The 16829-nt window shown below is 42.4% G+C and overlaps 1 pseudogene; it reads right to left on the bottom strand.

Moving 5' to 3' along the window:
• Positions 1-16829, bottom strand: part of LOC110564559 (large ribosomal subunit protein eL18-like) — a 176337-nt pseudogene that overhangs the window by 149862 nt on the left and 9646 nt on the right.

Below are 16829 nucleotides of genomic sequence, written 5' to 3' on the forward strand. Positions count from 1 at the left end.
AAATGGCTTCAAGAGCATGAAGCTTGTCTCTGAACCACCATGATCTAAAGCAGTGGTTCTCAACCTGTGGGCTGTGGCCCCTTTGGCAAATCTCTATATCCAAAAAAAAAAATTATATTCTCATTCATGGCAGTAACAAATTAAAGTTATGAAGTAGCAATGGGAGTAGTTTTATGGTTGCGAGTCATCACAACCTGAGAATGTGTGTTAAAGGGTCAGAGTGTTAGGACGGTTGGGAACCACTCTCTCTCTCTCTCTCTCTCTCTCTCTCTCTCTCTCTCTCTGCGTGTGTGTCTGTGTCTATATCTCTGTTTTTCTGTATCTCTGTCTGTCTTTGTCTCTCTTCCTCTCTATGTCTCTGTCTCTCTGCATGCATGCATTCGTGTGTGTGTGTGTGTGTGTGTATCTTTATAGTTTGCTTTGGACTTGACTGCAAACCCACCTGCCAAGGGATGGTGTTATCTGCAGTTGGCTAGGTACTCTTCATCAATCATCAATCAAGACAGTTTGTCACAGAAATGGACACAGGCCAATCTGATGGAGGGAATTCTCTCCTAAGATCCTGCCCCCATGCAACTCTGGGTAGTATTCAGTTGATAGTATAAACAATCCAGATGTTGACATTTGCCAAATTTTCAGATTAGCTTGGGAAATATGTCACGTAGGTCATGCATTCCAGTTACTGTGGGAGAGATAGCCTGTTGTGTAGTTTTGTGTTTTCTCATTACTGTGCCTTGAGGAGTCTGTTACACAATTTACATGTATTTGTCCAGGACATTAGTGTGGGTAGACAGGTATATAATCTTCCTTTGTTTTTACATATCTTCGCCACCGGGACTGTAAAAGAAAAATACACCTTTCGTTTTCATTTTATAACTGATGGTAGTGATGAGGATAAGGCATCCTGTGACACACAACCAGAACATCTTACGTAGCTAACACATAGAGACAGTGAGAAACATCATGATCCACTACACAGCCATGGCCTTAATTTCCCCCGGGTGTATGTTTCTTCCCTCATAAACCTTGGTCTGGGATATACAACATGACTAACACCAGAAAAGATCTTTCTGCCTTTCTGCAGAAATCTTCATTTTTTTTCCATAATATGATACCATGTCTTCCAATTTTTAAGGGACCTCCTTAGTGTACCATGGAGAACTGAAAGTAATGAGCGCTATCTCTACTGAGAGATTGTTAATAAACTCTCCAATGCTGGCCCCGGGGGCGTAGAAATTCCATGTGGTGTCAGCAAGGTGTTTGCAGTTCCAAGAACCAGGAATTGTGCAGAACAGTGGTATGCATTCAAAATTACTTCAGTCTGACAGACAAATAAGTTCTGCAAAATTCACAGTCCTGAGTACAGCCAGCATCCAATAATGCTGGACTCATTTTCTTGGGAATTCCATTTCATATTCATTTAAAACTCAAACAGAACAGGTCATCCAAAGGTCAGGTTCTGTAAGACACAATAACTTCCCTGCTAGTGGGAGGCCATGCTTCAGAATTACAGTGTTATGCCAGAGGTCATCCTCAGAAAATCACTCCTCTGAATGTTGAAAACGTTGGTCTCGTGACCCAAACTTTAAAATCAGAAAAGACAGTGTTCTGTTCCTCTGCAGTGGCTTGGACTCCCTGCCCATAATTACAGCTGCCTGCCGTGTTCTGCCCAGTAATCACACTCTTAATTTGATTACACAAAACCTTGTCATATACCCACCCACGTTCTCACTTGTCATTTGGAGTTTTCAAGGGTACCAAAGGAGTGCATGGGAATTTCTAGAATCACATAAACATTTTATGTACACAAACCACTTAACATGTTATTATGGTGCTAGAGTGATGATGTTTTGGCAGTAAAGAGCTCTTAGAATACTTGCAGTGAACCTGGCTGCACTTTCCAGTATCGATCCACATCTGGCAACTCAAAACTGCCTGTACTATATTTGTGCCAGCACATCGAGTAGAGGGGTAAATTCTGGGTCTAAGTATTTATGGGTGAGTTAGTGTTCCACCTTCCTCCACTACGAGTCCAGTTTAGTTAGAGGGAGGCAGCTTCAGTCTCCATTACCCTACCTAGCTCATCTGGAGTCACCTCCCATATCCTCCCCGGAGCCTACCCTGCTGTAGGTCTCCCACTTGTCTGCTGAAATGCTCCCTCATGGTTTCTCTTCTCTCTGCAGCAAGCCCTTTGTCTTCCTGCCCCCCACTCTCCCCATACCTGCTCCCATCCTTGTTTTCCTCTACATCCTGTTCTGTCTCTTCAACCCTTTCTGCTGCCTATTCTATTTCCCCTTCTAAGTGTAATTCAAGTGTCATCCCTTGGGACCTCCTTATTATATAGCTTCTTTTGGTCTGTGAATTTTAGTATTGTTAGCCTGTACTACATGGCAAATATCCACTTATAATTGAGTACACACTATGTGTGCCTTTCTGGGTCTGGGTTACCACACTCAGGATGGCCTTTTCTAGTTCCATCCATTGCCTGCACATTTCAAGATTTCCTTGTTTTTAATAGCTGAGTAGTATCCATTGTGTAAATATACATTTTCTTTATCCATTCTTCAGTTGAGGGACATCTGGGTTGTTTCCAGTTTCTGGCTCATCTTGAGACCTATCCCAAGGCAGAGAGTCAACCCCTGAAACTAACAACCACACTCTGCTATGATTACAGATGGGAGCCTAGCCTAGAGGTTTTCTGATATGTTCACACCAGTGAAGGATCAAAACAGATGCTGAGAGTCACAGCCAAAGGTTGGGAAGAGTTCAGGGAGCCTTGTAGAAGAGTTGGGGGTAAGACAGAAGGACCCAGAGGGGACAGGAGCTTCACAAGACTAACAGTGTTAGGATTGTGGAACAAAACCTGCTTCTGGGTTGCCTAGCAACATATGATGTCATTATGTGTTGCCGGCCAGGTGGCCACACCTGGAAGGCATGGTTACCTTGCCCCTTAAAGAGACAACTAGACACGTGGTCACTCTCTTGCTCTCTCTTGGTCCTCTCTTCTCTTGGTGTCTTGGTTCCTTTCTCTATCGGGGCACCCCCCCCTCTTTTTCTGCCCATCATGTCCTGCTCTCCCTCTCTTTATATGCACTAATAAACCTCTTTCATAGAAGATTCATTGCTAGCCTCATCATATATTAATTGGTCCCAACATATGGTGCGTTGGCCGGGAAAGGCTCTCTCCTGGTTTTGCTAGGACACCTTTCCAACTCCTTTAATCCGATAGGACCATGAATGGCTGCAACCGATTTTCTCTGAGCTCTGTTGGTGGCTGCTGTGCCTGAGCTCCAGCAACAACCACAATGGCGCCTGCAGTGGCTCCCACAGCTTTGCCCTGGCAGTGGCGGGGGGTGGGGGTGGGGGCAAGTACTCCGAGCCCCAGCTTGAAAAATCAGCTTTAAAAAAATCTACTAATGGAATTTTATGTAAGAAGTGGGAAATAGTAAGAGCTGGAGAGGACAGGGTCTCCACAAGGAGAGCAACAGAACAAGAAAATTTGAATACAGGGAACTTTCCAGAGACTCATACTCCAACCAAGGACTATTCATGGAGATAACCTAGAACCCTGACAATGCAGCCACTTCTGATGAGAACTGATAGACTAAGATCAGAAAGAAGGAGAGGAGGACCTCCCCTATCAGTGGACTTGGGGAGGAGCATGCATGTAGAAAGGGGAGGAAGGGTGGGAACGGGAGGGGAGGAGGGAGGGGCTTATGGGGGGATACAAAATGAATAAAGTGTAATTAATAATAAAAAGAAAAAAGAAAGAAAAAAAAAAAAGAAAAAATCTACTTGGCACGCCGCTTTAGGTAAGAAATTTCTAAAAATTCAGCACAGCCTCGGAGCTCTCTCTTAAATAAAATTTTAAAACTCCCGCGGGATTTTAAATCTCCCGCAATACATACGACAACATGTTGGTTTTGGAAGGAAGTGGGCGAAGCCATAGCCTCACCATAGACTTTCACGTGGCATCGCTGCCATTTGAGTCTGGCAACAGAGTTCCACCTTGCCATGTGCTCCCCCTCCCCCACCAAGCCCCTTTCTTTCCATTCCTATCTCCATGCATTCTTCTGACTAAGAGGCTGCTTCCAAGCTTTAAAAAATCTTTTCTTGTTGATTTCTGTACAGTCTACTCTTATATTTTATATGCTTTAAATTCCTTATCTAATATTTTATATAATCTTCTCATTGAGTTTACATTTACAAGGCTTCTTTAATCATAACTAACTTTATTTTATCTTTTAGACTAGGCTACAAAGACAAGCCTCATTTTTAATTGGTATGGACTTTTAGAAAAATTCAAAGTTATATTTTACTATCTGTAATTCAACCCTACTTCAAAATAAATTTTATAAAAAAATAAAATTTCAAAGTTATAAATATCTATTCAAGTTAAGTTGGTTTAAAATGTAAATTTAACTGCCTATATCTTTTCAGTTCCTAAATTAATAAAGGCTGTTGCTGTCTCTCCTGCTATGTCTTGCTCATGATCCAGATACACCACTAGGCTTTCTGCTAATGGGTCTGCTATAATAAATTCAAATATAATTTTAAAATTGCTTTATACTCTTCTGCTAAATTGTTGATTTTAAACTTATAGCTCAGGGGTTCATTATTACGTACAAGTTGTTTACCAATATTCTAAATTAAGATCTATTAATTTAAAAAATGTATTTATGTTAAAACTGGGTCAATTTGCTGCATCTCTACTATAAAAAAGGTTAAAATACGCTTGGTCTTGTTCTCTTAAAATGATATTATTATTAATCTATACTATAGCCTTAGACTATTATAAGCTGTAAATTTTATATACTAAATCATACAAAAAACTCTTGTGCTCTCACTTTAATGGACTATATTCGTTACTTTTAAGGTTCTAACTTAGCAAAGACAAAACCTAAAGGCCTAATATTTAATGGTTAACAAATGCAAGTTAATAATCATCTCATAAATATCTAGATATACATTTGTAGTCCTACAGATGCAAACATGGTCTCACTGCAATTTTTAATAAACAGCTGAGGATGGTCCTTAAGTCACCATATAGGAGTTGGTAAAAATATTAAGAGCCCTCCCGACTGTCTCCAGACCTTAGCTGTGCTCTGAGGCTACTGGCATTCCCGCAAAAAAGGCAAGAGGTTTGCATAGCCAAAAGTCAGTTCTGCCAGGTGACTTTTTCAAATGCAGCCAAGTGGATGCTGGTCCCTCTGCTGCCTAAACAGACCACACACTGCCTGCTGGCAGACTGGCCTCTGGAAGACAAATGCTCCCATGCAGGCTTGTCCTTTGTGCCTAGCCATGGAGGTTCAACCAGCACAAGAGCCACAGACACTTCCAGCCTTCTAGCTCTTTGGCCTCATGGAGGACAAATGGCTCCTTGACTCAGCAATCTCCACCATCATCACCAAACCCGGGAGTAACATTACACATCTGTTTTTGGCCTCACAATGAGGTCCTACGGACATATTACCAACTTCTATGTTGGGAGACTTCAAATTCCAGTTCTCTTCATATGCAGGAGACCAGGCCTTATGCCTAAGTCCTAGAGCTACTATTGTCAGGCCTAGACACAATATGTCTTGTTGCCAGACTCAAGAAACAGTCCTAAATGTAACCTTTTACCATCCTTTTATCTAACTAAAGGACAATAAATGTTCATAGCATTCTCAACTATGTCTCATGGTAGATAACTAAATACAAAGGTCCCTATCAAAAAATATTTGAGACTCTAAAAAAGTGTCTTAAGATAGATAAACACCAGTTATACATGCTTGAGAGTCTAAAAAATGCCTTAAGATTGGTAAACATAAGTTAAACATAATTGAGAGTCTAAAAAAAGTATCTTAAGGTTGGTAAATACAAATTATATATTTTTGAGAGTCTAAAGATGTGTCTTAAGGTTGGTAATGCAAGTTATGAATGTTTGAGGGTCTAAGAAAGTGTTTTAAGGTTGGCGAATGCAAGTTATAAAGGTTACAAGGTCTAATTTGATTTAAGGTATCTTAAATAGGTAAAAAGGCCTACTATTTCCTCCTGTTGCTATGCTACAGGTGTATTGACTGTCCAGAGCTTTGACTTTTATCAATAGAGCTCTAATTTATTAATCTGACTCTAGCACAAAAACTTTCCACTATACCACGTACTATTATGGTTCTAAGCTCAAGATTGTAAGCCTCCATAATATGTATGCTTATACTAAAAGTTAAGATCAAGTGAGTTTCCCTTTTACTTCATAAAAGGCTTTTGCCTTTTCAGAGCTCACCTTAAAAAAATACTTATGCTATTAACACAAATATGTATGTCTACTGCTTTTTCTACAATGTATATTTCAGTGCAGAGTACAATTGTGATACTAACATGTCTAAAGTTTTATCTCCTTCTTAAAACTTAAAAGTAATTCTTGTAAGCTGCAGAAAGTCCACCTAAATTCACCTCTCAGGTCAATTGGACTCCATATGAGTATTGTACTTCTTGCCTATCTCAAAAGGTGGGACTCCTCCCCTTTCCCTGGTTTTGGGACTTCCTTTACTGGCTACCAGACTGCTATTTACTGCATGCAACACTGGCTGGATTGGTGAGTTCTCCTTATTGACCAGTCACTGGATTGGTGAGTTCACCCCATTTTTCAGCATAAAACATCTCTCTTGGTAGGGGAAGCTTGACCGCAGAGCGCTGGCAACTTCGAACTATTTTTGAGACGGAGGGACCCATTCCAGTCATAATCTTAACTGTGTAAGGTTGACCCTCTCTGCTGAACTCCATTTTAGGGCCTCACTTTTCCTCACTCACACACGGTTTCTTCTCCCCCCGCCCCTCACTCGTGGGAAGACCTAGCGCTATGCAAACCATCGTGCTCTTAGCCATCCCTGCTGGGCATCTGCACCTCTGTCTCTGGCCAAAAGCTGATGAGCTATTGGACCAGGTAGACCTCTTGCTTCAGTCATATCTTCTCTTTGGGATACCTTTGGAAGGTCCCTGGCTTCTCTGCCTCGCAATGGGAAACACCCAGATGCCTGTTCCTCCAGATTCTCCTCTAGGATGTCTTCTGGAGAATTTCAAGTTTCTACACCTAGTGCCAGCTAGCACTAGGGCCTCTGAGTTTACACACTTCTGTAACCAAACCTCACCTCAATGACAGATCCAAAACAAAGTCTTTTTTAACTACTGCCAGTGATTGGGTAAATAAAGGTGCCCCCAGGTAGACAGAGGTTCCCATGTTCAAGTCTCATTGATCCAAACCTTCCACCTCTGTTTGTATGAACACCTAAAGGATTTTCTCCATAACCTACTTAATTTTATCTTTTGCATATATATATATTTTTTTCAGTGTCCTGCCAGACACAGATGCTTCCTATAGCCAAGGTATAGGTGTCAAACAATATAAGCACAACAGTGCCAAAACAGCTACAAGTATTCAACTCTGGCCTCAGAGACTTCCATCAAGCTGTACCTGCACTTTCCCTCCCAGCCACGGATGTTCTCACAGACCCTGGACAGCATCAAAACAGCCTGTTCTTCCTAGACTTGGCCAACATTTCAGCCTTATGACCTCCCTACAGTACCCTCAGTGTCAGCAGGAAGTAACCAGAAGAGAATCTATGGCCATTATTCACTTATTAACAAAAGGCTGAAATGGTGTGCTTCAGGACTAGAACAAGCAGCTCCAGGTTCTCCCAGCGTTCCCCAGTCCCTACCTGCTGCCTTGCATGGCTGGCAACTCTCTACTGACAACCCTCTACCCTAAATTATCTAGGGCAGAGGCTTCCCTTACTCTTGATCTTGTAATCTGACCATTTTGTTGCTATAATTCTCTCTCTCTTAACCCCTTGCATGACAACCAAGAGCTGCTTCCAATGAACCTAAATTTATATGCTTTTACTTTATAAAAAGCAGCCCAAGTTCCTCACTTTTTTAATTATAGAAAAAGGGAGGAATCTTAGGATTTTGGAACAAAAGCTGCTTCTGGGTTGCCTAGCAATTTATGATGTCATCATGTGTTGCCAGCCAGGTGGCCACACCTAGAAGGCGTGGTTACCTTGCCTTTTTTTAAAGGGACAACCTGACATATGGTCCCTCTTTTGCTCTCTTGATCCTCTCTTCTCTTGCTCTCTTGGTTCCTTTCTGTATAGAGGCAACTTCCCTTCTCTTTCTCCCCATCATGTCCTGTTCTCCCTCTCTTTATATCCACCTAGTAAACCTCTTTCATAGAAGATCCATTGCAAGCCTCATCATATATTAATTGGTCCCACCAAACAGGGCCCAGGGGATCCTGAAGAGACTGAAGCACCAGTCAAGGACCATGCATGGACTGGATCTAGGCTCCCTACCCATATATACCCAATGGGCAACTTGGTCTTCTTGTGGGTTTCCTAGTAAAGAGAGTGGGAGATGTTTCTGACATGGACTCTATTGCATGTTTTTCAATCACTTTCCCCTGGTGGGGCTGCCTGGCCAGGTCACTGCGGAAGAAGATGAGCTCAGTCTAGACAGACTTAAATTGCTGGGGTGGGTTAGTGGGGGAAGAGAGGCTTTCCTGAGAGCTAAAGGAGGGTGGAGCAAGAAGGAGTAAGGGTGGGACCAGGAGGAGAGGAGGAAGAGGACTATGACTGGGAAGTAAAGTGAACAACTAGAGGGGCAAGATGGCGGCGCCGGGAGGACTCTCATTCTGAGCAGCAGCACAGCAGGATCAGCACAGCGATCAGCAATCAGAACTCTCGGCCATAAAACACAGTCATTGTGTTTCCCAGGTGAGAGGATACCCCACGGTGGGGGATTCAATCAGCTTTTAACTCACCCGGCTAAACCGCGGAAGATATCCGGGTTCTGCCAGACGCTTGGCTGCCGGCCGCCAGCCCCAGCCCCAGCCCAGAGCCACAAGCCAGTGTCTCTGGTCACGGTCCCAGACTGAACCTTGGGCACCACACTATCAGAGACTGGAATTTTCAGTCGAGAGATAACCCCAGGGTACAGGAAACGATTGGGACCGGCCTTAGGTCACCCAGACATCCCCTGGAAAAGACTCGGGCGGGTTCCACGGGCACCCCAGGAGCCAGCCCAGAGCCAGAGCCGGGGACTCAGGTTCCAGCACAGAGCCCTGCCTGCCTGCGCGCCTGATTCGCCGCCGGAGATAGAAACGGCGGGTCTGATCTCAGAGCACTCAGCTCACCCCCAACCTGAAAAGGTCCCCGGAAAATTACCCATCTGAGGGAAGCACTCAGGCCCCCAAAAGCCGCAAAGGCAGACACAGGCAGTTTCTGCGCACCAGACAGCTGGCAGAGACTGAGCCGCCCTCACACAGCTGTGCTCCAGGCACAGGCAAATTTCTGTGGCCAGCCAGCTGGCGGACACTGAGCAGTGTGCACCAGGGCAAAAAAAGACACTGGGAGTCCTTGTCTCCAGAGAATCCACGGGGAAGGAAGGAAACTGTACTGATCTAAATCACCCAATCCTTCCCTAGAAAAAGTCTAGTAGTCTAGTGGGGCCGAGGCGCCAGCACTCAGCTGTGCTCCAGACACAAGCACAAACAGTTGAGGCGCGCCGGATGTCCAACTGGGTCACAGCAGCTGATCATTAAATTTGCAACAAGAAACCCAGAAACAGGGCAGCTGCCCTCAGGACTTCCCTGGGTGAGAGGAGAACCCTCTCGACTAACAAAGACCACAGTTACCACTCAGGTCTATATCCTTGAGGTGAGCAACTCCTGAAAAAATACCAGCCATCCAGGGACTATACCCAAAAAGCTGAGAAGACATCCTTCAGGAAAATCCAGCTTTCTGCAAAGGGGATTCTCTCCACCACAGGATCCCCAGGAACCACCAGAAAATAACCCCAAACTCCTAAGATAACACAATGGGTAGAGGCCAGCGTAAAAGCTCAAGCAACAAAAGACAGAGCAATATGGCATCTCCAGAACCCAGTTGCCCAGGGGCAAGTAGCCCTGGACACCCCACCATAACTGAAATCCAAGAAGATGACCTAACAAGTATGCTCATGAAGATGATAACAGAGGAAACAAATAAGATTCGTAAAGACATAGAGGAAGATAAACTCAAACAGAATATTGCCATCCGTAAAGAAATAGAGGAAGCTGCAGACAAACAGTTTATGGCCTTTAGAAAGGAAATGCTTAAAACACTGAATGAAATGAAAGAAACAGAGTTGAAGGAACTAAAAGAAAAACAGGAAAGTACAATCAGACAGGTGAAGGAAGTAAACAAAACAACTCAAGACCTGAAGATAGAATTGGAAAAATTAAAGAAAACACAAATGGAAGAAATAATGGAAAGGAAGAATCTAGGGAAGAAAACAGGAACTTCAGAGGTAAGCATAACCAACAGACTACAAGAGATGGAAGAAAGAATCTCAGGTGTAGAAGATACAATGGAAGAAATCGATGTATCTGTCAAAGAAAATGTTAAATCTGAAAAATTCCTGACACAGACCGTCCAAGAAATGCAAGACAATATGAAAAGACAAAACCTAAGAATAATAGGTATAGAGGAAAAAGAAGACTCCCTTCTCCAAGGCCCAGAAAATATTTTCAACAAAATCATTGAAGAAAATTTCCCCAAGCTAAAGGAGAGGCCAATTAGAATACATGAGGCCTACAGAACACCCAGCAAATTTGACCAAAAAAGAAAATCCTCCCGCCACATAATAATCAAAACAGTAAGTATACAGAACAAAGAAAAAATACTAAAAGCTGCAAGGGAAAAAGGCCAAGTAACATATAATGGCAAACCCATTAGAATCACACCTGACTTTTCAACAGAGACTATGAAAGCCAGAAGGGCCTGGACGGATATCATGCAGACCCTAAGAGAACACAGATGTCAGCCCAGGCTACTATACCCAGCAAAACTCTCAGTCCTCATAGATGGAGAAAACAAGATATTCAATGACAAAAACAAATTTCAACAATACCTACAAACAAATCCAGCATTACAGAAGACACTGGAAGGGAAAATACAACCCAAGAAAGCTAGCTACATTCAAGAAAACACAGGAAATAAATAACCTCACTTCAGTAAAACAAAAAGCAACCAAGCACACAACCTGATGACCACAGCCAACATCAAAATCAAGAGATCTAACAGCCACTGGTCATTAATCTCTCTCAACATCAATGGACTCAACTCTCCAATAAAAAGACACAGATTAACAGAATGGATACGTAAACAAAACCCAGCAATCTGTTGCATACAAGAAACACACCTAAGACACAAAGATAGACATTACCTGAGGGTAAAGGGTTGGAAGACGACTTTCCAAGCAAACGGACCCAAGAAGCAAGCAGGAGTAGCCATTCTAATATCTGATAAAATAGACTTTCAACCAAAATTAATCAAAAGAGATGGGGAAGGACACTTCATACTCATCAAGGGAAAATTCCACCAGGAAGACATCACAATCCTGAACATATATGCCCCAAATACAAGGGCACCCACATTTGTGAAAGATACATTGATAAAATTTAAAGCACATATAGATCCACACACATTAATAGTGGGAGACTTCAACACCCCACTCTCAACAAAGGACAGGTCAACCAAACAGAAATTAAACAAAGAAACAATGTCTCTGACAGAGGTCATGAATCAAATGGACCTAACAGACATTTACAGAACTTTACACCCAAACACAAAAGAATTTACCTTCTTCTCAGCACCTCACGGAACCTTCTCCAAAATAGACCACATAGTGGGTCACAAAGCAAGCCTCAACAAATACAAGAAGATTGAAATAATCCCATGTATCTTGTCTGATCACCATGGAATAAAGCTGGACCTCAACAATAACAGAAATAACAAAAAGCCTACACACACATGGAAACTGAACAACTTGTTACTAAATGACAGCTGGGTCAGGGAAGAAATAAAGAAAGAAATTAAAGTCTTTCTAGAAATCAATGAAAATGAAGACACAACATACCCGAACTTGTGGGACACAATGAAAGCAGTGCTAAGAGGAAAGTTCATAGCACTAAGTGCCTTCAAAAAGAAATTCGAGACAGCTGATTCAAGCACCCTAATGGCTCACTTAAAAACCCTAGAAAAAGAAGAAGCAGACACACCAAGAAGGAGTAGACAGCTGGAAATAATCAAACTCAGGGCTGAAATCAATCAATTGGAAACAAATAAAACAATTCAAAGAATCAATGAAACCAAGAGCTGGTTCTTTGAGAAAATCAACAAGATCGACAAACCCTTAGCCAGGCTAACTAAAAGGCAGAGAGACACCACCCAAATCAACAAAATCAGAAATGAAAAGGGGGATATAACTACAGACACTGAGGAAATCCAAACAATCATTAGGACTTACTTCAAAAGTCTATATGCCACAAAATTTGAAAATCTAAATGAAATGGACAATTTTCTTGATCGATTTGACTTACCAAAGCTGAACCAGGACCAGGTAAATCAACTAAATAGACCTATATCCCCCAAAGAAATAGAAGCGGTCATCAAAAGTCTCCCATCCAAAAAAAGCCCAGGACCAGATGGCTTCAGCGCAGAATTCTACCAGACCTTCAAAGAAGAGCTAACACCAATTCTCTTCAAACTATTCCACAAAATAGAAACAGAAGGAATATTACCAAATTCATTCTATGAAGCCACAGTCACCTTGGTACCTAAACCTCACAAAGACTCAACAAAGAAAGAGAATTTCCGGCCAATCTCCCTTATGAACATTGATGCAAAAATACTTAATAAAATACTTGCAAACCGAATCCAAGAACACATCAAAGATATTATCCACTATGACCAAGTAGGCTTCATCCCAGGTATGCAGGGGTGGTTCAATATACGGAAATCCATCAATGTGATCCACCATATTAACAAACTGAAAGAAAAAAACCACATGATAATCTCCCTAGATGCTGAAAAAGCCTTTGACAAAATCCAACATCCATTCATGTTCAAAGTATTGGAGAGATCAGGGATACAAGGCACATATCTAAACATAGTAAAGGCGATATACAGCAAGCCTATAGCCAACATCAAACTGAATGGAGAGAAACTTAAAGCAATCCCACTGAAATCAGGGACAAGACAAGGCTGCCCACTCTCTCCATATCTCTTCAACATAGTGTTGGAAGTCCTTGCTAGAGCAATAAGACAGTTGAAGGAGATCAAGGGGATACAAATTGGAAAGGAAGAAGTCAAATTATCACTATTTGCAGATGATATGATAGTATACGTGAATGACCCCAAAAACTCTACCAGGGAACTCCTACAGCTGATAAACACCTTCAGCAAAGTGGCAGGATACAAAATTAACTCAAAAAAATCAGTAGCCCTCCTGTATACAAAAGACAAAAGGGCTGAGAAAGAAATTAAGGAAACAACACCCTTCACAATAGCCACAAATGACATAAGGTACCTCGGAGTAACCCTAACCAAGGAAGTCAAAGACTTGTATGAAAAAAATTTCAAATCTCTGAAGAAAGAATTAGAAGAAGATATGAGAAGATGGAAAGATCTCCCATGCTCATGGCTTGGTAGGATTAACATAGTAAAAATGGCCATCTTACCAAAAGCAATCTACAGATTCAATGCAATGCCCATCAAATTACCAACACAATTCTTTACAGACCTGGAAAGGAAAATTCTCAACTTCATATGGAATAACAAGAAACCCAGAATTGCTAAAACAATCCTCTACAATAAAAGATCTTCTGGAGGTATCTCCATCCCTGATCTTAAGTTGTACTATAGAGCAACAGTTTTAAAAACTGCATGGTACTGGCATAGAAACAGAATGGTGGATCAATGGAACCGAACAGAGGACCCAGAAATAAATCCACACACTTATGGACACCTGATCTTTGACAAAGACGCCAAAACCATACAATGGAAAAAAGATAGCATCTTCAACAAATGGTGCTGGTCTAACTGGATGTCTACATGTAGAAAAATGAAAATAGATCCATACTTGTCACCCTGCACAAAACTGAAGTCCAAGTGGATCAAAGACCTCAACATAAAACCAGACACATTAAATCGGCTTGAAAAAAAAGTGGGAAATACCCTAGAACTCATTGGTACAGGGGGAAACTTCCTGAACAGAACACCAACAGCACAGGCTCTAAGAACAACAACCAATAAATGGGACCTCATGAAACTGAAAAGCTTCTGTAAAGCAAAGGACACCGTCATCAAAACAAAGCGACCACCTACAGATTGGGAAAGAATCTTCACCAACCCTTTATCTGACAGAGGACTCATATCCAGTATATATAAAGAACTAAAGAAGCTGAAAAGCAGCAATCCCAGTAATCCAATTAAAAAATGGGGAACAGAGCTAAACAGAGAATTCTCTGTAGAGGAATACCGAATGGCAGAGAAGCACTTAAAGAAATGCTCATCCTCATTAGCCATTAGGGAAATGCAAATCAAAACAACCCTGAGATTTCACCTTACACCCATGAGAATGGCCAAGATCAAAAACTCAAGTGACAACACATGCTGGAGAGGTTGTGGAGAAAGAGGAACCCTTCTCCACTGCTGGTGGGAATGTAAACTTGTACAACCACTCTGGAAATCAATCTGGCGCTTTCTCAGACAACTAGGAATAGCACTTCCTCAAGATCCAGCCATACCACTACTGGGCATATATCCAAAAGAGGCTCAAGTACACAAAAAGGACATTTGCTCAACCATGTTTGTAGCAGCTTTATTTGTAATAGCCAGAAGCTGGAAACAACCCAGATGCCCCTCAACTGAAGAATGGATGCAGAAATTGTGGTACATCTACACAATGGAATATTACTCAGCAATGAAAAATAAGGAAATCATGAAATTTGCAGGTAAATGGTGGGATCTGGAAAAGATCATCCTGAGTGAGTTGTCTCAGAAGCAAAAAGACACACATGGTATATACTCACTCATATAGACATACAACATAGGACAAACCCACTAAAACCTGTACATCTAAAGAAACTAAGCAAGAGAGAGGACCCTAACTAAAACGTCCAATCCCCATCCAGAAAGGCAAAGAGGATGGACATCAGAAGAAGAAGAAAACAGGAAACAACCTAGGAACCTACCACAGAGGGCCTCTGAAAGCCTCTGCCCTTCAGACTATCAAAGCAGATGCTGAGCCTGATGGGCAACTGTTGGGCAGAGTGAACGGAATTTTAGGTAAGAACTGGGAAATAGTAAGAGCTGGAGAGGACAGGGTCTCCACAAGGAGAGCAACAGAACAAGAAAATTTGAACATAGGGAACTTCCCAGAGACTCATACTCCAACCAAGGACTATTCATGGAGATAACCTAGAACCCCTGCACAGATGTAGCCCAGGGCAGTTCAGAGTCCAATTGGGTTACATAGTAATGTGAAGAGGGACTGCCTCTGACATAATCTGATTGGCCTGCTCTTTGATCACCTCCCTCTGGGGGGGGGGAGCAGCCTTACCAGGCCACAGTAGAGGACAATACAGCCACTTTTGATGTGAACTGACAGACTAAGATCAGAAAGGAGAGGAGAACCTCCCCTATTAGTGGACTTGGGGAGTGGCATGCAAGCAGAGGGAGGAGGGAGGGTGGGATTGGGATGGGAGGAGGGAGGGGCTTATGGGGGGATGCAGAATGAATAAAGTGTAATTGATGAAAAATTTAAAAAAAAAAAGTGAACAACTAAATAAATAAAGTTAAAAGTTAAAAAAAAAATCTGCCTGTGAGCCTAGCTCCATGGGGCCCAACACTGTCTTCTGTGGGCAACTGCTTGCATGGCCTTTTTGTTTACTTTAATCTTAATTATAGAAATACAACCTGCTCAGTCCACATGATGTTACTTGTATGCATGTGATTTCAGGGCTGACCACTTGGTTTTACATACCAAATGGCTGGGCTCTTTCTCGAGGAAGACTATTTCTCTAGCTCTCACTGATAGCTACAGCTTGACTCCTTATACTTAAAACTTCAGGGAACATCACAGGATAGACCTCAGAAAGACTGTAAGGAAAAAGAACAAGAAGTTGGCTGAGAGATTGCATCCCTTTGTGATGTCAGGGAAGCTATTCCCATGAAACGTTGACAACATGGCACCTGAAAATGACCTAAAGGATTCATTTCTTAATTGTTGAATGGCCACAATGGTTTAGGCAATCCCCAATGATTGTGCCTTCTATTAGGGCAAACAATATAGACATCGGAAGTGGGAAAATACATGCAGTAGGACAGGAGCTTACAGAAGCTCTGAAAGAGCTTACCCAGGGCCTCTGAAAGAATATACCCAGCATGGCATCAAAGCAGATATTGTGTCTCATAGTCAAACTTTGAACACAGTACAGACGATCTTATGGAAGAAGGGGGAGATAGAAAGACCTGGAGGGGACAGGAGCTCTACAAGAAGACCAACAGAGCCAAAAAATCTTGGCCTAGAGGGGCCTGCAGAGACAGATGCACCAACCCAGCACCATGCATGGAGAAGACCTAGACCCCTGCTCAGATGTAGCCCATGGCAGATCAGTCTCCATGTGGGTTCCCTATTAAGACAAGTATGGGCTGTCTTATTCATGTATTCAGTGGCTGGCTCTTTGATCACCTCCCACTGCAGGGTGGTGGTCAGCCTTGCCAGGCCATAGAAAAAGAGGATGTAGACAGTGCTGATGAGACCTGATGAGCTAAGGTCAGAAAGTAGGGGAAGAGTATCCCCCCATCAGTGGACTAGGGGAGGGGCATAGGGAGAGAAGAGAGAGTGAGGGTGGGACTGGGAGGGGATGGGGGTCAGGGCTACAGCTGGGAGATGATGGGAAGCTGCAGTGGGAATACAAAGTGAATAAATTGTATTAAATAATAAATCATTTAAAATTATTTCAAAGA

Source organism: Meriones unguiculatus, chromosome 16 (assembly GCF_030254825.1).
Source record: "Meriones unguiculatus strain TT.TT164.6M chromosome 16, Bangor_MerUng_6.1, whole genome shotgun sequence".
Classification (NCBI taxonomy): domain Eukaryota; kingdom Metazoa; phylum Chordata; class Mammalia; order Rodentia; family Muridae; genus Meriones; species Meriones unguiculatus.